Consider the following 16,804-nt stretch of genomic DNA (forward strand, 5'->3'; position numbering starts at 1 on the left):
CAGAAGTGTGTCTTAAACATAAAAGTTTAAAGAGACATTAGCTGGAAAAGTAGACTGCATGACCTCTAAGATACTTTGCAACTCAGAGTGTCTTTGGTTTTATGAGATGCTCTGGAGAAGTATTACATATTATTAATATTTCCCCTAATCTTAGTTGGCATTCTATTAGCTTTCTTCCCTGATACTGCACAGTGAATAAAGAACTTCAGTGTATCAATATAGACCTTTGTCCTCAAGTCTATTAACTGGTTCAGTGCATTATAAACTGCACTCCGGTTGAACATCATTTCTACCTAACTCAAACACTACAGTTCAGTCTCTTCTGATTCTTATTCCATCTTTCGACTTGCCGGCCTCTTCCCATTTACTTCCTTCTCCTACTCATGCTTCAGACTCAACAAAATCCATGTTCCAGCTCTACTGTGCTGCTTACCAGAGATTTGATAAACCCCAAATATCAATAGCAACGGAGGGATCTATAGTTGTCTGTGTCATAATGACTGAGGGATATAAAAGGCAGTGTGTTTTTCTGTAGTCATAATCCTCAAATGCAGGTGACAGCATTTTCTGTGATCTCTTTGGGATTCTTTCTCATTTAAATAAGGAAGTACATTGTCTTCCTGCAGTGGGTGCTTATGTCCCCAAATCTGTAACTATAAGTTTGCATCTATATTCAAAGCATCTCAGTGGTACCAGCTTCACATCAGTTATGTTCAGTCAGACTGTTGAGTGAATCAAATGTAGGTTTCTAGGAAATCTACCAGGTGCTGTGCACTTTGAGGTACTGAGGAAATAATGAGATGTAGTTGCTGGTGCCCAAGAACTCACAATAAAAAAAATAAAAAATAACTAGAATTTAATATAATAAATACAATAAAGGAGAGAGGTGCAACTGACAAGCTCAAGAGGGTCACATGACCCCCAGACAGGAGGAAACATCATTTGTTCTGAGCAAGTTACCATGGCAAAGAGAACAGTCGCTTAACGTTTACCCAAATTACATAGGTGAAAGTCATCTAGCAATTGTCATTAGGTTAGTACATAACTGAGTGCAAAACCTGGGTCAGGACAAATAACCGAAAAAGAAAAAAATAAATGAATCGGAGTTCTGGTCACATGGCTAGCCAGAGATCTAAAGCCACTGATGTGCTGTAAATGCATGGATGGATGTGGGTCAAGCTTTCAGGTCCATGCCCTGGTACGAGAAGAGGAAAGGAGCTTCCAGGCCAATCCCCTCAGGCTCAAACAGCCTCTTCTTTTTGTCCCAGGGAGCCGTGTAAATGTCATCACTTTCTATGGGTGTCATGACATGAATGTGGGAAGTGGGACGCCCTGGAAGGATAAGCCTTGGAAATTTAGGGATGATAAAAATCAAACCAGTTAAGTGACTTTCTGATTTATTTTTTCCTTGGTAAAGGTATTAGTGGGTGTCATTGGTTTGAAGCAGCAACACTGATGAAACCAAAACATGCACAACACTAAGATTTCATATTTAACATTGTGATTTGATCACTTCTCTTTGAAAACTGCTTCTGGGCATAGGAGCTACACAGATCTAAAAAAAGATATTGACTTCTGCTCTTCCTATTTGTTTTTTATATTTAAGCAGTATCTTTTACATGTTAATAATGATAAATAGATATAGACTGGTGTCCTGATTTCAAGGAAAATAATCAAATAATATCATGGAGGAATCTGATTTTGAAGTATCTTCGGTCCTATTAAAATTCTTGAGTAAATGCAGCTTTTCATCCCTAAAGAGCCATTGAGTGCTGCATTTGTATGAAGTTGGGAGGAAAAATGTGTTGATTCTGAAAGATTCTCCAGGCAAGGGGAGGAAAAATAATAATATAGTGCGAAGGAAATATCTTTATTTGAGCTTCTTAAGGCACTTTTAAACCAGTGTGGCTCCTCTTTCTGATAAACCGAGAGCATTCCTTAGAAGTACACAACCCGAAAAAAGATTAAAAAAACCCGTCAACATTTATTTTGTAAGTGATCTTCCATTAAGAGGTACTCAGGCACCTGGAAAACTTCATGCCTCTTCAGTGTGCGTCTGCTGCCTTCTTTTTGACTGACACTCAGGTCCTGGCTACGGTTGCATCTAGTATCTCAATTTCAGGAATAGAAAGAGTTTTTCAAAACTGACTCACAGTGGGGGTGGAGAGGCCTCCCATCAAGCACTAGGTCTCCTCCACTGTCTTAAATGCAGGTGATAAAAAATACGATTGTAACTAACAGTTTGAAAACTGATTTTAAAATCAGAAATGTCTGTGTCTGATACTCTGTAACTCATTCTCATGAATGCTTCCCACCTGACTACGTTTATCTAGTCCTGTTTTTCCTTCAAATTCCTGAGACTTCTGCTTACAAAGCTCTCCATTACTTTGGTTGTTTCTTTCTATTTTCCTACTACTTTATTCACTCAACCTCCCTTATTAATTCAATAGAGATGCGTGCCAGGGTCTATGCTAGAAACTAGAATCAAAAAGATGAGTAAAGCGTGATCCCTCCCCTCAAGGGGCTTAGAGTCCAATGGAGAATACTCTGCTAGTCCATTTTTAAAAATTAGTTCACTAGCTAATTTTTATACCTCTAAAATTACCATATATAATGTGCATATTAGAGGAAATCTTTCCCTACTATTATTTTTGGATGCATGAACAAACAATTTATCATTAAAACCTAGAATTTCCTCTGATATAAAATTTTAAATGAGGATACATTAAAATAAAGTTAATCAAAGGATTTTAGGGTGACAAGGGCTCTGCCGAGATCTTTTAGTATAATGTTCTCACCTTACTAATGGAAACACTGGTGCCTAGAGAGTGAAATAATTTTCTTTGCTCAATAAATATAATGGGAGCATCAACCATATGCCAGGCACTGAGGTAGAAGCTGGAGAGAGTGATGAATGAGATCCACACTAGATTGTGTAATTAACATATAATTATACAAATAACTGAATTATAATTGTAATAATTCTATAAGCGAGAAGTAGGAGATGCTGAAAGAGTATAAAATAGGGTGATAAAACCCCGTCTATACAGCCAGGGGCTATTTTTCTCAGAGGGTCTAATTAAAGATGGGACTTACTGTATAGAAGGCTTGCCTCAGGTCACATAGCCAGTTAGAGGCACAACTGGAACTGGAACCAAAGTTTTTTATAGCATGAGAGGCACACCCTCTACTATACACTGGCAAGTTCCCTACTGGTGGTTATTTATTGCCCACTGACAATGAGATTGTCAGTAGAAGACTGTCTACTTAGTTTATAAGCTCACCTCTAGCCTTGCCTGGCCAGTGTGCTCGTCCTTCAACAAGAGTGCCAACAATATATATATATAACACACATTTCCTTGATCAAGAAACACTTATTGCCACATACTGAAGTTTCCAAATAACTGGAACTTGCTTTTTAGCTGTTATGTATCTTTAATACCTATTAGGTCCAGAAAAAAATGATTCTTAATCAAATTTATTTTGTAATAAATCATAATAGAATTGAGGAAATGCAATAAATATACATACATTAAATATTTGTGTGTATATTTTTCCAGTTATTTCTTTCTGATAGTGAGGTCTTGCTCTTCTGTGCCTTACGATACAATCTATTTAATAAGCTAATTAAGGAAGGGGTGTTTTAGATTTAGAACTCTTGTCAGTAAGCTGTTTGCCCCTAATATACCCATTTTATCATTGTCTATCTGCCCTGGTGTACTGCCAACTAACATTATTAGCAGTGTGCTTTGCTTAGGAAGATGCAAGGAGATAACCCATTCTGCAAATATTTGTTACTTCTAACTTTTTGTTAATATTCAGGTACCGTTCATGGTAATGAGCAACACCCTCAGTGCTTTTCAAAAGAGCACAGACATCTGACACCTGGAATGTTTGTTCCTCTTTATGTTATCAATTTACCCTTAGTAATTCCTACAAACCCTCACACAGACAGATAGACAGACACACACACACACACACACACACAAAACAAACACACATGCGTCTGAGTTACAGTACAATATTTTGCCTCGTTCGCTTCTATGGTTGCTTTGGGACAAGAAAAAAACTCACTTATCTTTAGAATTCACTGAGAAGTGATTCTGGAACTAATACATAAGTACTTTAGAAGTATTTGAAGGAACAGTGAGCAGGTAGAGAAAAGAAAAGGTTAGGTAGCCGGTGTTTTGACTTCTTAACTCCTATGTTGATTATGCCTCATCTTCAGCACATCCTTGTGCAGAACAACCAGCCCCTGACAACATGCCCACACCATTATTTTAGGGTTCCCCATCAGATACGTCATTACTTAACCAAAGGTGATCTCTACTGCTCTGTGGCAGCAGGCTTGTCTTCTCCACCAGCTTTGCCCCCTTCAGACAGCTGTCCACCATCTATGTCCACAGCCCCTGAAAGTTGCTGCCCACTTGCAGTCATCTGCCCATCACGGGAGCTGAGTCCACCAGAGCTGCTCTCCCGATGACTGCACAGCTACAGATGCACCCCTCACAGTGACGCGTTCACGTGAGATTACAAACTGGACGGAAGGTACTGTGCACGCATTTTATCTGAGCACCTATTCCTTAACAAGGAAAAGAAAAGCTTGGCTGGAATTCAAAGATTTGGAGATTTTAGGAGTTTCCTCCTGAAGCAATCACTTATGACAGAGCAGGGCCCTTGCCTCTTTCCCGGGAACACAGATTTCCAGGCATCATGCTGACCTGTGTTTTACTTTCAATTGCTAGATACATACATCTGCCTTCTTGGAGGCAGATACAGGAAGATCCCTCTCAGATGGTAAGCTCAGGGGCTCATTAGCTTGAATGATGACCCTTCCTCAAATCCATATTTCGAATCAAAAATGGTTTAGGAGCTTCCCTGGTGGCACAGTGGTTGGGAGTCCGCCTGCCGATGCAGGGGACACGGGTTCGTGCCCTGGTCCGGGAGGATCCCACATGCCGCGGAGCGGCTGGGCCCGTGAGCCATGGTCGCTGGGCCTGTGCGTCCGGAGCCTGTGCTCCACAATGGGAGAGGCCACAACAGTGAGAGGCCCGCGTACCACAAAAAAAAAAAAAAAAAAGTTTAGTATCCAGGCAGTTATTCCACAAAGACACATTTTTTTAACCTTGGAGATTATTTTTTCCCTTTCTCCTTCATTCCCTGCATTCATTATTTTTAGTCGATTCTCATGGGTAACTCCATTCTCCCCACTTTATGAATATGTTCTACTTAGATTTTATGAGCTATCCCAAACCCAATACAGAGAAATAAATTTTCAACGGCTCTAAGTGTAAAGAGCATCATTCAAAGCCAGGAAGCTTCACAGCTAAACTAGATGCACCCTTCCTAGTTTTCAAAGCATTTTTGAATTATGGTATCTTCCTTAGCACTGATCTTACACTATAAATGCTTATTCACATGTTCATTTTCCCTCCTATACTATGTGAGTCCTTAGATTAGGGATAGACGTTATTCTGGTATCCCAACCTTACCAAATATGTAACTCATGATAGGCACTCACTAAATGTCTGCGAACTCATGGAATGAATGAAGGGACAAATGAATTAGTGAGTGACTATTAAAGACACCTTCCCTTTACTGAAGACTTAATATGAATCAGGTACAGTGTTTGGACAGTTTTTATAAATGATTCGATTTAATTCTCCCGCTACCGTAAGGCAGGCATTACTATCCCCAATTAACAGATGAGCAAATAGCTACCGAGAGAGGTTGAGACTTGGTGAAGCTTATAAATGTCGTAAACGACAGCTTTAAGTGGGACTCAAGGCTGTCAGTCTTAGTCACTAGGACAGGGGTCAGCAAAGTATGGTCCACACTCCTCTTGCCTGCCACGGTTGGAGTAAACGACGTTTTGTTGCAACACAGCCTCACCCATTCATTTACATATTATCTCTGGCTGCTTCAGGGCTGCAATGAAAAAGCTGAGTAGTTGCAAAGAAAACTGTCTAGCCTGAAAGGCTGGGATATCTGGCCCTTTACTGAAAAAGAGTGTGATCCCTGCCCTAGGATATACTGAAGGATCAGACCACAGTGGTGAGAAGAATGGTGAAAAGAAAAGCAGGGACTCCTGCCCAGGGGAGAGATTGGATTTCCGTGTTTGCTTAATTCAGTTTTATCCGACTCTCCACTCCAACACAACTGGGTTATTGTGGGATTGAAAAACACCCAGGCAAGGTCCTAATTTAAATTCAACCAGCCTTAGGTCAACGTTGGTCTGGTCTGTGCTGCCGCCTTATCTCCTATTGGACCCTGTTTGGTGCTGTGGTTAACTCATCCCCAGTGAAGTCTCTGTTTGAGATGAGAGCAGCTGGTGAGCTGAAGCTTCTGTTAAACAATTAATTAGACTTTCAAAGGGCAGAGATAAAGTAATCACTATCTTCAGCTCTCAATATAAAGTGTGAAAACATTTCAGAATTTAGTAAGCCTTTCTCTTCTCTTCTTTAAGGTGTCATTTTCTCCCTTTTCTATTGATACTTCTCTCCCTCCACTCATATCTCTACTTAACTGTTCATCCGTAGAACTTATCAAATGTCAAGTATGTGTTGTATTTACTTTTTAAAAGTCAATGTTCCTTTCTTAATTAAACCAAGCTTTTTAAATATGTTACATATGATAGATGTTACACAAACAGGGTATTTTGGCCCAGGCAAGGGCCTAGACATTAGTCGCTTTTGTTGGAAAGACTTATGGTCTTCAGGTGATTGGGCGGGTCCTTCTCTTCCATTGCTCTTTTTACTATGAATTATGAGTTAATAGTAGATTAAAGTCCCCCTAGAAGAAAATAAATTTGGACTGCATTCCCTTTTCTGTGAGATAGTTATTCAAACATTTCTGAGGTTGTTAGATAATCCACACTAAGGCCAGGAGTCAGGAAATTGTGACCTTCATGAAAGAAGGAACGTGTTGCATTTTTTTTGCTACCGTGTTCCACATTGCCTAGCACAGTGCCTGGCACGTAAGTATATGTGGATAAAGGGAAGGTGAGCAGAAGGGAAGGAAGGAGAAGGGATGGGAGTGGGGCAATGATGGAGGGAAAGAAGATAAAGAGAAGATCAGAGAGAAAAAAAAGGGAGTCCTTTTGAGCACACCCACCATAATGGAGTGGATGATCTAGGCTGAGATTATGGACTTAGCACCTGATTCTTGAAGGGAGAGTGGAGGTAGTGTCAGCAGACGGTGACGGATGCTGGAGTCCCTCCTGGCACATGGGCTCAGCTTGGGGAAATGGCCTGTTTCGTGTATTACCACTCGGCTCCCAGTGATTTTTGCTATGACTTGTTTCTTTCTGACATGATGCTATGGAAGAGAATATCCCCCTCCTCGCTTTGATAGATGAGGTTTAGGGAGAGGGGCAGAGCTCTGCACCTGGGGCAGAGGCGTCCTCAAGCAACACACTGAAGTTATCAGGAGAAGGTGGCTTGGTGGTCCCCCTGTCTGTAGGCCTGTCAGACTTTAACTGCACCGCAACTCCATCCAGGGCATCAAAACCCACTAAGTAGGGGCTTCCCTGGTGGCGCAGCAGTTGAGAGTCTGCCTGCCGATGCAGGGGACATGGGTTCATGCCCCGGTCTGGGAGGATCCCACATGCCGCAGAGCAGCTGGGCCCGTGAGCCATGGCCGCTGAGCCTGCGCGTCCGGAGCCTGTGCTCCACAACGGGAGAGGCCACAACAGTGGGAGGCCCGCGTACGGCAAAAAAAAAAAAAAAAAAAACACTAAGTGCCCTGTGCAGGGGCAGCGTCTGAAGAGTCTGACCTGGAGAGGTTCTGCTGCTTTCCAGAATATGGAACCAGATCCATGACAAGAGGGATGGATTCATGGTCAAATGTGACCAATATTGCAGGTTCTCAGGATTATGTGGATAAAGAATGTCTGGGAAAGCCTGTTTGGTTTTTTCTTTCTACTCATTTGAGAACTGGGAGCCCATGCACCTTATGTCCTGTGCATTCTTGTTAGCCTGACTGTGTTAGTCCCAGGTTGTTGAAGTCTAAAAGCTCAGCACTTTCCTGTCACCCTTGATTGCCTTTCTCTACTGTGAGCTCAGTGGAAAACAATACATGACATCTGGACTAATGTGGTACTAATTCCTTCAGCCCCAAAGCATGTGACAAACGAGCCAGAAATCACTGGCTTGCCTCGTCCCCGTCAGGGTGCCTATCACCCTACAACCCCACCAGCTCACTTCTACCTGTTTTCATCTTTATATATCTATAGATAGAGAGATTTTGACTATAAAATATAATACACATACAGAAAACTGAACAAAGCCTAATCATAGACTTTAATGAATTATTACTGGGTAATCACCACATGGGTCAGGAGATAGAGCACTGCTGGCAGTTTCAGACAACTGCTCTCCACCCCGTGTACCATCATTGACCCTTCTGTACCTTCTCCCAATCACGAATCTATCCTCTTGTCTAAAGGTAACCACTTTGACGATATTTTCCTTGATTTACTTCTTATCATTTCCACTTAAATGTGCATGATGTGCACTTTTAAACCTGTTAGTTTAGTTTTGCCTGGTTTTTTTGGAACTTTATGTAAATAAAATCAAACATTCTTATTTCCCTATTTGAACTTTATATAATGGAATCAGTTTATCTACCTGGTTACTTTTGATTTTGCTTATGAGAATTACCTTCACTGTTATGGTTATGTGTAATTCATTTGCTTTCATTGCTGAATAGTATTTCACTATATAGAGACGCTATCATTTGTGTATTCATGCTAGCATTGATGAACATTTGGGTTATTTCTGGTTTGGCTATTACGCACATTATGGTTATAAACATTCTTTTATATATGTCATGCTACAAATGGATGTGTATTTCCATTGAGTATATAACTAAGAATGGAACGGGTAGATTGGCCCGTATGAATGTCTTCAAACACAGGAGAAAATGCCTATCTGGTTTACAGAGCGGTTGAGCCAGTTATACTCCTGCCAGCAGTATATGATAATCCTTGTAGCTTTACATCCTTACCAATACTTGATAGTCTCAGTTTGTTCAAATTTAGCCATTCTCAAAAGGTAGATAAGGTAGATATCACTACCTTATTGTGGTTTTAGCTTGAATTTCCTAGCTTATTAATGGAATTTAAAATCATTTTAACTTTTTTAATTTGTGAAGTATATATTCAAATTACATGGTTGTTTTGTGGGTTTTTTTCCTATTGGGTTGTCTGCCTTTTTCTCATTGCTTTGTAGGACTTTTTTTCTTAATAGGTATTCCAGACTATATACAAGCACTTTGATTGTTATGTATATTGTAAATGTCCCGTCCCATTCTGTAGCTTGCCTTTTAACTCTCTGCACTAAATCCAATAGGAGACATATATGAAAGTCTTTGTGGCAGGTTCTCTGATAGACATATATTCAGAGTACCGTTAGAGTACACAGGAAGAATTGCCAATTAAACCTATGAGGAGTGGGAACTCTAAAAATGTCATACGAAGGTAAATCTTGAAAATATACGTTCATATTTTCCAGAAAATTAAAGGGGCCCTCATGAGTAGAAGGAAGTGAGAACAAAGCGAAAGAGAACACAATCTAAGGGTCACAGGTGATATTGATACTTTGGGAGTATATGGGATTGTGAAGAAAGAATGAGTAATAGAAAAGCAAAGGATCAAATCTTGGTAGCCATATTTAAAGGAGCTATCCAAAAAAAAAAAAAGAAAAAAGGAACAATGAGACAAGAGTTGAAGAGTGGCCCCTGAAGCAGGAAGAAAATCAAACCAGGAGAGTGTCATTAATAATCTCAAAGGCAGAACCATACCAAATACCAAATGGGATATTAAATTTTCAGTGTCAACTTGAATAGTCTGTGGGATGGGGTCCAGCTGTTTGATCAAACACTGGTCTAGATGTTGTTGTGAGGTAATTTTTAGTTGTGATTAATGTATAAATCAGTAGACTGAGTAAAGCAGATTATGCTTCATGATGTGAGCAGGTCTTAGCCAATCAGTAAAAAGCCTTAGGAGGAAACACTGAGATTCCCCAGAGAAGAAAGGAATTCTGTCTCCAGTCTGGCTTTGGACTCCAGACTATAACTTCAACCCTTTTCAGTCTGCCAGGTCTCTGCTCACTGGCCTGCCCTACAGATTTTGGACCTGCCGGCCCTTGAAATCATGTGAGCCAATTCCTTAAAATAAACCTCTCTCTATATATACCATTGGTACTGTTTCCCTGGAGAACCCTAAAAAACACACCAGATAATACAGAGGTCCTAAATATACCCATGCCAATGTGTAGCTGAACAGGGTTGGAAGGAAAATTTATTAGGATTAAGAAAATCGTTGCAATATGATGCTCAGATTAATTTCAAAACTAATGAGGAGATAATGGGAGAAGTTATATGTTTAGCAATTGAAGTTATCAAGAAAAATCAATATTTAAAATGGGAATAAATGATGCCAACAAGAATTGGGGGAGAGTGGCATTAATATATACGGACTGCATGGACTTTTAAAGAAGGGTAATTTTCTAGTGGTGGTAGAATGGGAGTCTCAAGGCAAACGAATACTATGATTCCTCTCTCGCCCTATAAATGCAAGAGAGAGCAGTACTTTTAGATGAAGAAACTTTCCCAAGAAAGGCCTATTCATCATCTATTCAGTGATCAATAGAACCCTAGGTATCATTGAGAAAAGGTAAAAGGAGTGTCTAAGATTTAGAAGGATATTTTCACTTAAAATAAATATTCCCTGTGGTTTTAAAAAACGATTTAAGGGCAGATGTGTGGTTGTCCTGTGGCGAAGTAGAGCTGAGCGGGATGGCAATGAAAGAGAGTTTCAGAAGTTGTGGATAAAGAAGAAGAAAATAGAAGGTTGTTAAGTATTATAGGCAATGGATAGCATATCAGCTTTGGAGTCACAGAGATCTGGGTTTAAATTCTGCATTCACCTAATACACACACACTTACAACCTGTGTGACTGGGGTATGAAGCAGAATTTTCAAAAAGTAACCCTAAATGCTCTTTCAATCACCTGAACAATAAAATAGCTAGAGTTGGAGCCCTCACTTTTCCCAAGGGTTAGGGTCACAGTGTTCTCAGAAGAGGGGCTACCACTTCGCCCTGGGTTCCAGGGTGCCCAGATGTGGAGCAGCTGGTTTTCTCACATTGCTGACGACTAAATGCAGATTGCCTGCCATCCAAAACAATATATCTGCACTATCTTAACAAGAGGCTCATACCCTGGCCTCAGTTAGGGCAATGTTCTTCCACTAGAACATAAGCCCGCTCTGTATCCAGCACGGGGTTGCTCCTTACCCACTGCTCTGTGGGATGTTGAGCCTCCAGGAGCATGTTCTTCTCTTACTGACATCGGCCTGTAAGATTCTCCAATAAAGCCAATTCCTTGACCATGCGATTCTACAGAATTCTCCCTGAGCCCTGCTGCACAATAGCAACCTGAGACAGGTAACAACCATCCTTAGTTTTGATATCCTTACCTGTAAAATAGGAACTATGCCAACTACAGTAATGAGTTATTGTGATGACGGAACAAGATAATGTGTTTAAGATACTTAGCACAGGGTCTATTTTATATGACTAATAGAAGAAAATTTACTTATGGGTAGAATGAAACTAAATAGCCTCAGTTTCCCAACTGAATGATAAGTCATGGTTCTGGCCTCAATAAAACCACTCTCAAGATAATGAAATAGAGAATGACAATAGAGTGTGTGTGGGGTGTGATTGGGGGTAGTGTGGCTGGAAAGGATATTTACAAAAAGGGAGGGACTGGCCAGAAGTAGATCTACCTCTGCAAATTTATCCCACTAACAATTGTAGATTGTATTTTCACTTGTAATAATAACTCAATACTTCTTTGTGTTTGTATATATACATACAATTTATGTATATACCAAATATATGAGAAGTCTCTGAATTATCAGGAGTAAAACTCTTGCTATATGACTGAACTCTGAGAGGATATATGTATCTATCGCCATTGTTGGACTGATTGAATATAATTTGGGGGGGTCCGTTTTCCTCTGTTTAAGATGACAAGGACAGGGAACTGTGAGGTGGGAGGTTCTCTATAAAGTAGGTTATTATAAAGAAGCTGGCCAGGGGAAACAATAAAAGATAAGCTCTAATTGTGTAAATAAGGCAGTCAAAGCAAAGACAAATTCTTGTGTTGGAGCTGCTTCTGAATTTATTGCTACTGCTACTAGCGCTGGCCAGAAGGACCAAAACTTCAGTTATGGACAATATTGGAGAAATGAAATCTCACTTGGGCCCACTGAGATGCAGCCTGTGTACCTGTAGAGATGAGACTGGGAAGGGAGAAGGTGAGCATGGGAGCAGGAGAGTAAGAGTGGAGCTGATCAATTTCATTATGCGTCCTTGTTCAAGAAAAGAGCCAGTTGGATAGGAAGGGGCACCAATCCCCACAGGACTCTCCGGAAAACTCAAGGAATTCTACTCTATCAGAATTTAATCCTGTAGACTACTCAGACCCTTGGGGCCTTTTAAATGCAAATGGAACCAAGAATGACGGAAATCTTACTATAAATGAACTAATATTTGGATCTGAGGGTAAAGGAATGTAGGCAGCTTTTCTCCATGGCAGTTGTGGGGTAAGATGGAGAGAAGACAAGAGCCCTGGTACTCTGAGGGAGGGAGAAACAGGCTGGGAGGAGATGGAGCCAAAAGTGAAAGGCGGGGATGGAAAAGACCATGTTGCCTAATCACAAGAGGACGTCAGGCTTTCCCTGGGAGGAGGGCCTTGACAGAGGAGTGGGAGGCCTAACCAACACTCTCTGTATCTTTAAAGTCAGAAGACACCCCTGAGAACCAGCATTTAAATTTTCACACTGCAATCTTTGAAGTTTTGCTATAATTGTATCAAACTCTGTAGTAATGACAGATACACAGATTTGCTGTAGAGTAAGAGGTAAACAGAATGGTGAGGAAATGCCTCATCGTTGAGTCCCAAAGGCCTCTAGTTGTCACCCACCAAGGATAGTGACTGCTAAGGCCACTGTCTATGTCCTTGCTGGCAACATTGGGTGACCTGTGTTTAAAAAAAAAAAAAAAAAAAAAGTGTTGGGAAGGGAGCTGTCTGTCTTCAGGACACAGTATAACTCTCTACTTGGAAGATGTGTTCAATATGCCATCCTGGGAAGGGTGAACTCTTCCAGCAGCACATAATGGGAAAATACTGTGGCCCTGAGCAATAAACTGAGAATATTTCAGAATCTCAAAAACTACTTCCATTGCTTCTCCTAACTGCAGAATATAGGAGTTTACACTGTCCTAACAACAACAACAACAACAGCTGCAAGTTTTCTCTTCCCTACCATGGAAGAGTTCCTTACTAACTCTGAATTTAGTTAAGGTTACTTTAGATGCATTATTCTTTCAGGAGTTGATTCCTAACAAATGTCAAATCCCACAAAAGTAAAATAATCGCCTTCCAAATATCAACCTTGTAAAACAGACGCACGATCAGCAAATTAGTAGGTCATACTTTATGGGCAAATTCTTTTTGTAGCTAATGATTGGTTTATTTAACCACCCCTCATGAAATTATCACAAAGAATGGTGTTCCCCTCCCCTTGCTCCACTACCCAAGCCCTCAACAGGGAAGAGTTGGCTGGAGAAGTAAATAACTTAATAACTGCCTTAAACCTCACTAATGTTAATTAGATATGGCATCTCCCCTAAAGATCACAGTAGTCACTGACTGGAATAACAAGTGACAAGACAAGAAACCAAATTGTCAACATGGGTACAAAGAATCTGCTAATTTATTGAAGGTTGGTAAATAATAGGAAGTGTTATATTAACATTACTCCCTTGTGATCCATTTTCAACCGAATCCTTTTATTAGCAATGTTTATTTTCCTGATTTTGAAAATAATAAATGCCCCTTTTGGAAAATCAAGGAGATAGAGAAAAATACAAGAAAACAATAGTAATTAATAATAAAGTTACCAACCATACACACTCATTTTAACAGACCAGCATTCTTCTTTCAGTCTTTTGGTATATGTATGTCCTATCCATCAGACCATGTATAGGATTTGCATTTTATACTTAAAAGGATGTTCTCTTTTCATTAAACTACTGTAATATTAATGCCTATATTATATTCCATTTTACTGCCATTTGTGTATTTTTTCTAACAGTAAAAGCCTTAACAAAAATCTTCACACACAGATACTTTTTACTTCAGATTGTTAGCGTAAAACTCTTGGAAGAGGTATTTCTGAACCAAAGTGTAAGAAGAGAATAACTGGCAAGTTATTTTCCAGGAAGTTTTCTTTATTTTATAACCTATTTAATTCTTTGCCAGCCATATAAAAGAGCACTATCATCTCTCTGCCCTCTCATCAACCCAAAATATTTCTCCTGCATATATATTCTAATTCAATAGGTGAAAAATGATGCCTCAAGTTATGTTTAATCGATCACTTCTAAAGCTTAATTGTTTTCATAGTCAAGTGCAGTTTCTTGTGTAAATTGTTTCAATATGTTCTTTGTTGATTGATATTTTAGGATTCTGAGGGAGGTTGTTAGAAATTTGTATAACCATTATAAATATTCAATACATTAATGTTTTCTTTTATATTTGAAGCAAATCTTTCTCCCCACTATTTCTCCTTAACTTTGTTCATAGTGTTTAAGCTTTTTATTTAGTTAAATCTATTATTTCCCTATGTGATTTTTTTCCCTCAGTTCCTTTAAGTTTAGAAAAATCCCTCCTCTTCTACAGATTAGATATGCATTATCTACATTTTTTAAATAATTGATTTATGGTTGGCTACTACACGTAAGACCCTGATCTGATCTCACTGTGATTATATTGGTGTACGGCTTGAGGTAAAAGTTAAACTTGTCTTTTTCAAATAGGAAAACACATTATTTTTTTCCAGAAATTCAATTCTACTATATTCCAGGATCTACTTTTGCATAGGCCAGTCTAATCTTATTTTAAAGGTTGTCTACGGATTTAAAAAAAAATTGTACTTGCTTTTTGTTATTGTTAAAATTAAATGAAACTAAAACTTGTTAATAAAATTAGCTAACAAAATTTTCCACTGCTGACCAGATATTATAAAAAACATTGAACCTATCATGTTTAATGGTGCATAGATTTTCCCAAGCTGGAGAGCTGTGAAATAGAGTGTAACCAACGATCTGAGTGTAACTGTGATTAAACTTTCCAATGTTGGAAGACACTTTTAATGGAAGCTATTATCTATATTTATAGCAGTTTCATTTTTTACTTTAGCTGTTTCTTACTCATTTTTTTCTCCTTTTTCTGCAATTGATTTGCAAAGTATTCCATTAATTGCCTCCTAACTGTCATATCTATGGAAAATTCTTAGCATGCCTTAAAGTGATCAAGAAAGCTCTTGGGTGTTGAAATATACTATTTTATTTTTAGATCTTTGTGTCTCATCTGGATTCTGCTTAGGCAAACCTAGTTAGATTTAATGATGCTGTCACACATTTGCTGTTAAATTGTATTGATCTGGGTCAATCAGACCCTTGAGATATGTTTGCCCCTCTAGGATCCTTGCCCAGACTAGATGTCCATGCAATTTCTGTCCAGCTCCTAAGCCAGAGGCATCTAAGCTGGCCAACAATGGTCTCTTGCTTTGATAAAGTCTTGTATCTGGAGGTCTAAGCTTAAGAATGAGAAACAGAATTTGTATGGTCCTGTCTGATGCTGAACTCTAGCTTTTGCCTGCACCCCTGGGCTTGCCTCATGGATCTCCTATGTAAAGTCATGATTTTTGTTTGTTTGTTTGCTTTGCAATGTCCGGCTACAAACCATTCTTAGTGCCCACTGTTCTGAGCACTGAGTGTAGAAATAGCTGTTCCCTCTCTGCCCCAGTGTCACAGGTGCAGCAGGGCAGCTGTACCCATGATGCCGGCAGGTCCAGCATCTGCAGGGCAGCGTCCCCTCCCTCCCACCCACCCAGAAAAAGTCATGATTTTTAAGGATCTCTGTTCCTACTAGGATTAGTCGGATGGGGTAACTTCTCCAGGAGCGGGTAGGGTAGGGTAGGGAGGGATTGAGGTTTCTATATTCAAGAATAACAAATTCTAGGCCAATACAACACATCATGAACTACCCCAATACAAGGTTAGTAATATATGAAAATGTTTTTAAAGGAAATGTTGTTTATCTTATAAATAAAATAAGAAAAGAAAAATGATCGCCAGACTGGTATCTTCTATAATTTGGGCAATACCCACTTTGTGCCAAGAACTGTATCATGCACTAGAGACAAAGGGTTAAAAGATATAGTCCCTGCCCCCAAGGAGCTCATGGCATGGCGAGCAGACTTACTAGTAAGTAGTATAAAAGCTATGAGAGGGAAGCACTAAATGATAGGGAGCAGACGGAATGGATGCCTAGCTCAGACTGTAAACAGCTGGAAGACTTCTTGGAGACGGTGACCTACGAACTGAATTTTAAAGGAAGAGAATTTCAGGCAGATGGAATAGCACACTAGAAGGCTCAAAGCTGTGAGGAAATAGCCCACTTACAGCCCTGCAAGCACTCCGGCAAAGGTCTTAATTGGTTAGTGGCAGAAGATGGAAATGAAGGGTTTAATAGAGCCAAATGATTAAGGTTCTTATATGTCTTGCTAAGGATTCTGGATTCTATCCTAGGCTGTGGAGAGGTACTGAAGGATTTTAAGTAGTCAAGGGGAATGATCAGATTTGCATTTTAGAACGATTTCTCTGGCTGCAACCATATAACTGGGGAAGGATGGGGGGGACATAACAATACAAAACAAATAGAGGACG

At 39.7% G+C, this 16,804-nt stretch overlaps 1 protein-coding gene and 1 non-coding gene across 4 annotated transcripts in view; both read right to left on the minus strand.

Annotated features, from left to right (window-relative positions):
- The window catches only part of GRM8 (glutamate metabotropic receptor 8), a 766,011-nt gene that overhangs the window by 203,696 nt on the left and 545,511 nt on the right, over nucleotides 1-16,804 (minus strand). The window lies entirely within an intron of this gene.
- LOC137229638 (small nucleolar RNA SNORA43) lies at nucleotides 15,801-15,934 on the minus strand. Its single transcript, XR_010945790.1, has one exon. It is a non-coding gene; the product is annotated as a small nucleolar RNA SNORA43 (small nucleolar RNA).

The sequence above is a fragment of the Pseudorca crassidens genome, chromosome 8, assembly GCF_039906515.1.
Source record: "Pseudorca crassidens isolate mPseCra1 chromosome 8, mPseCra1.hap1, whole genome shotgun sequence".
NCBI lineage: Eukaryota > Metazoa > Chordata > Mammalia > Artiodactyla > Delphinidae > Pseudorca > Pseudorca crassidens.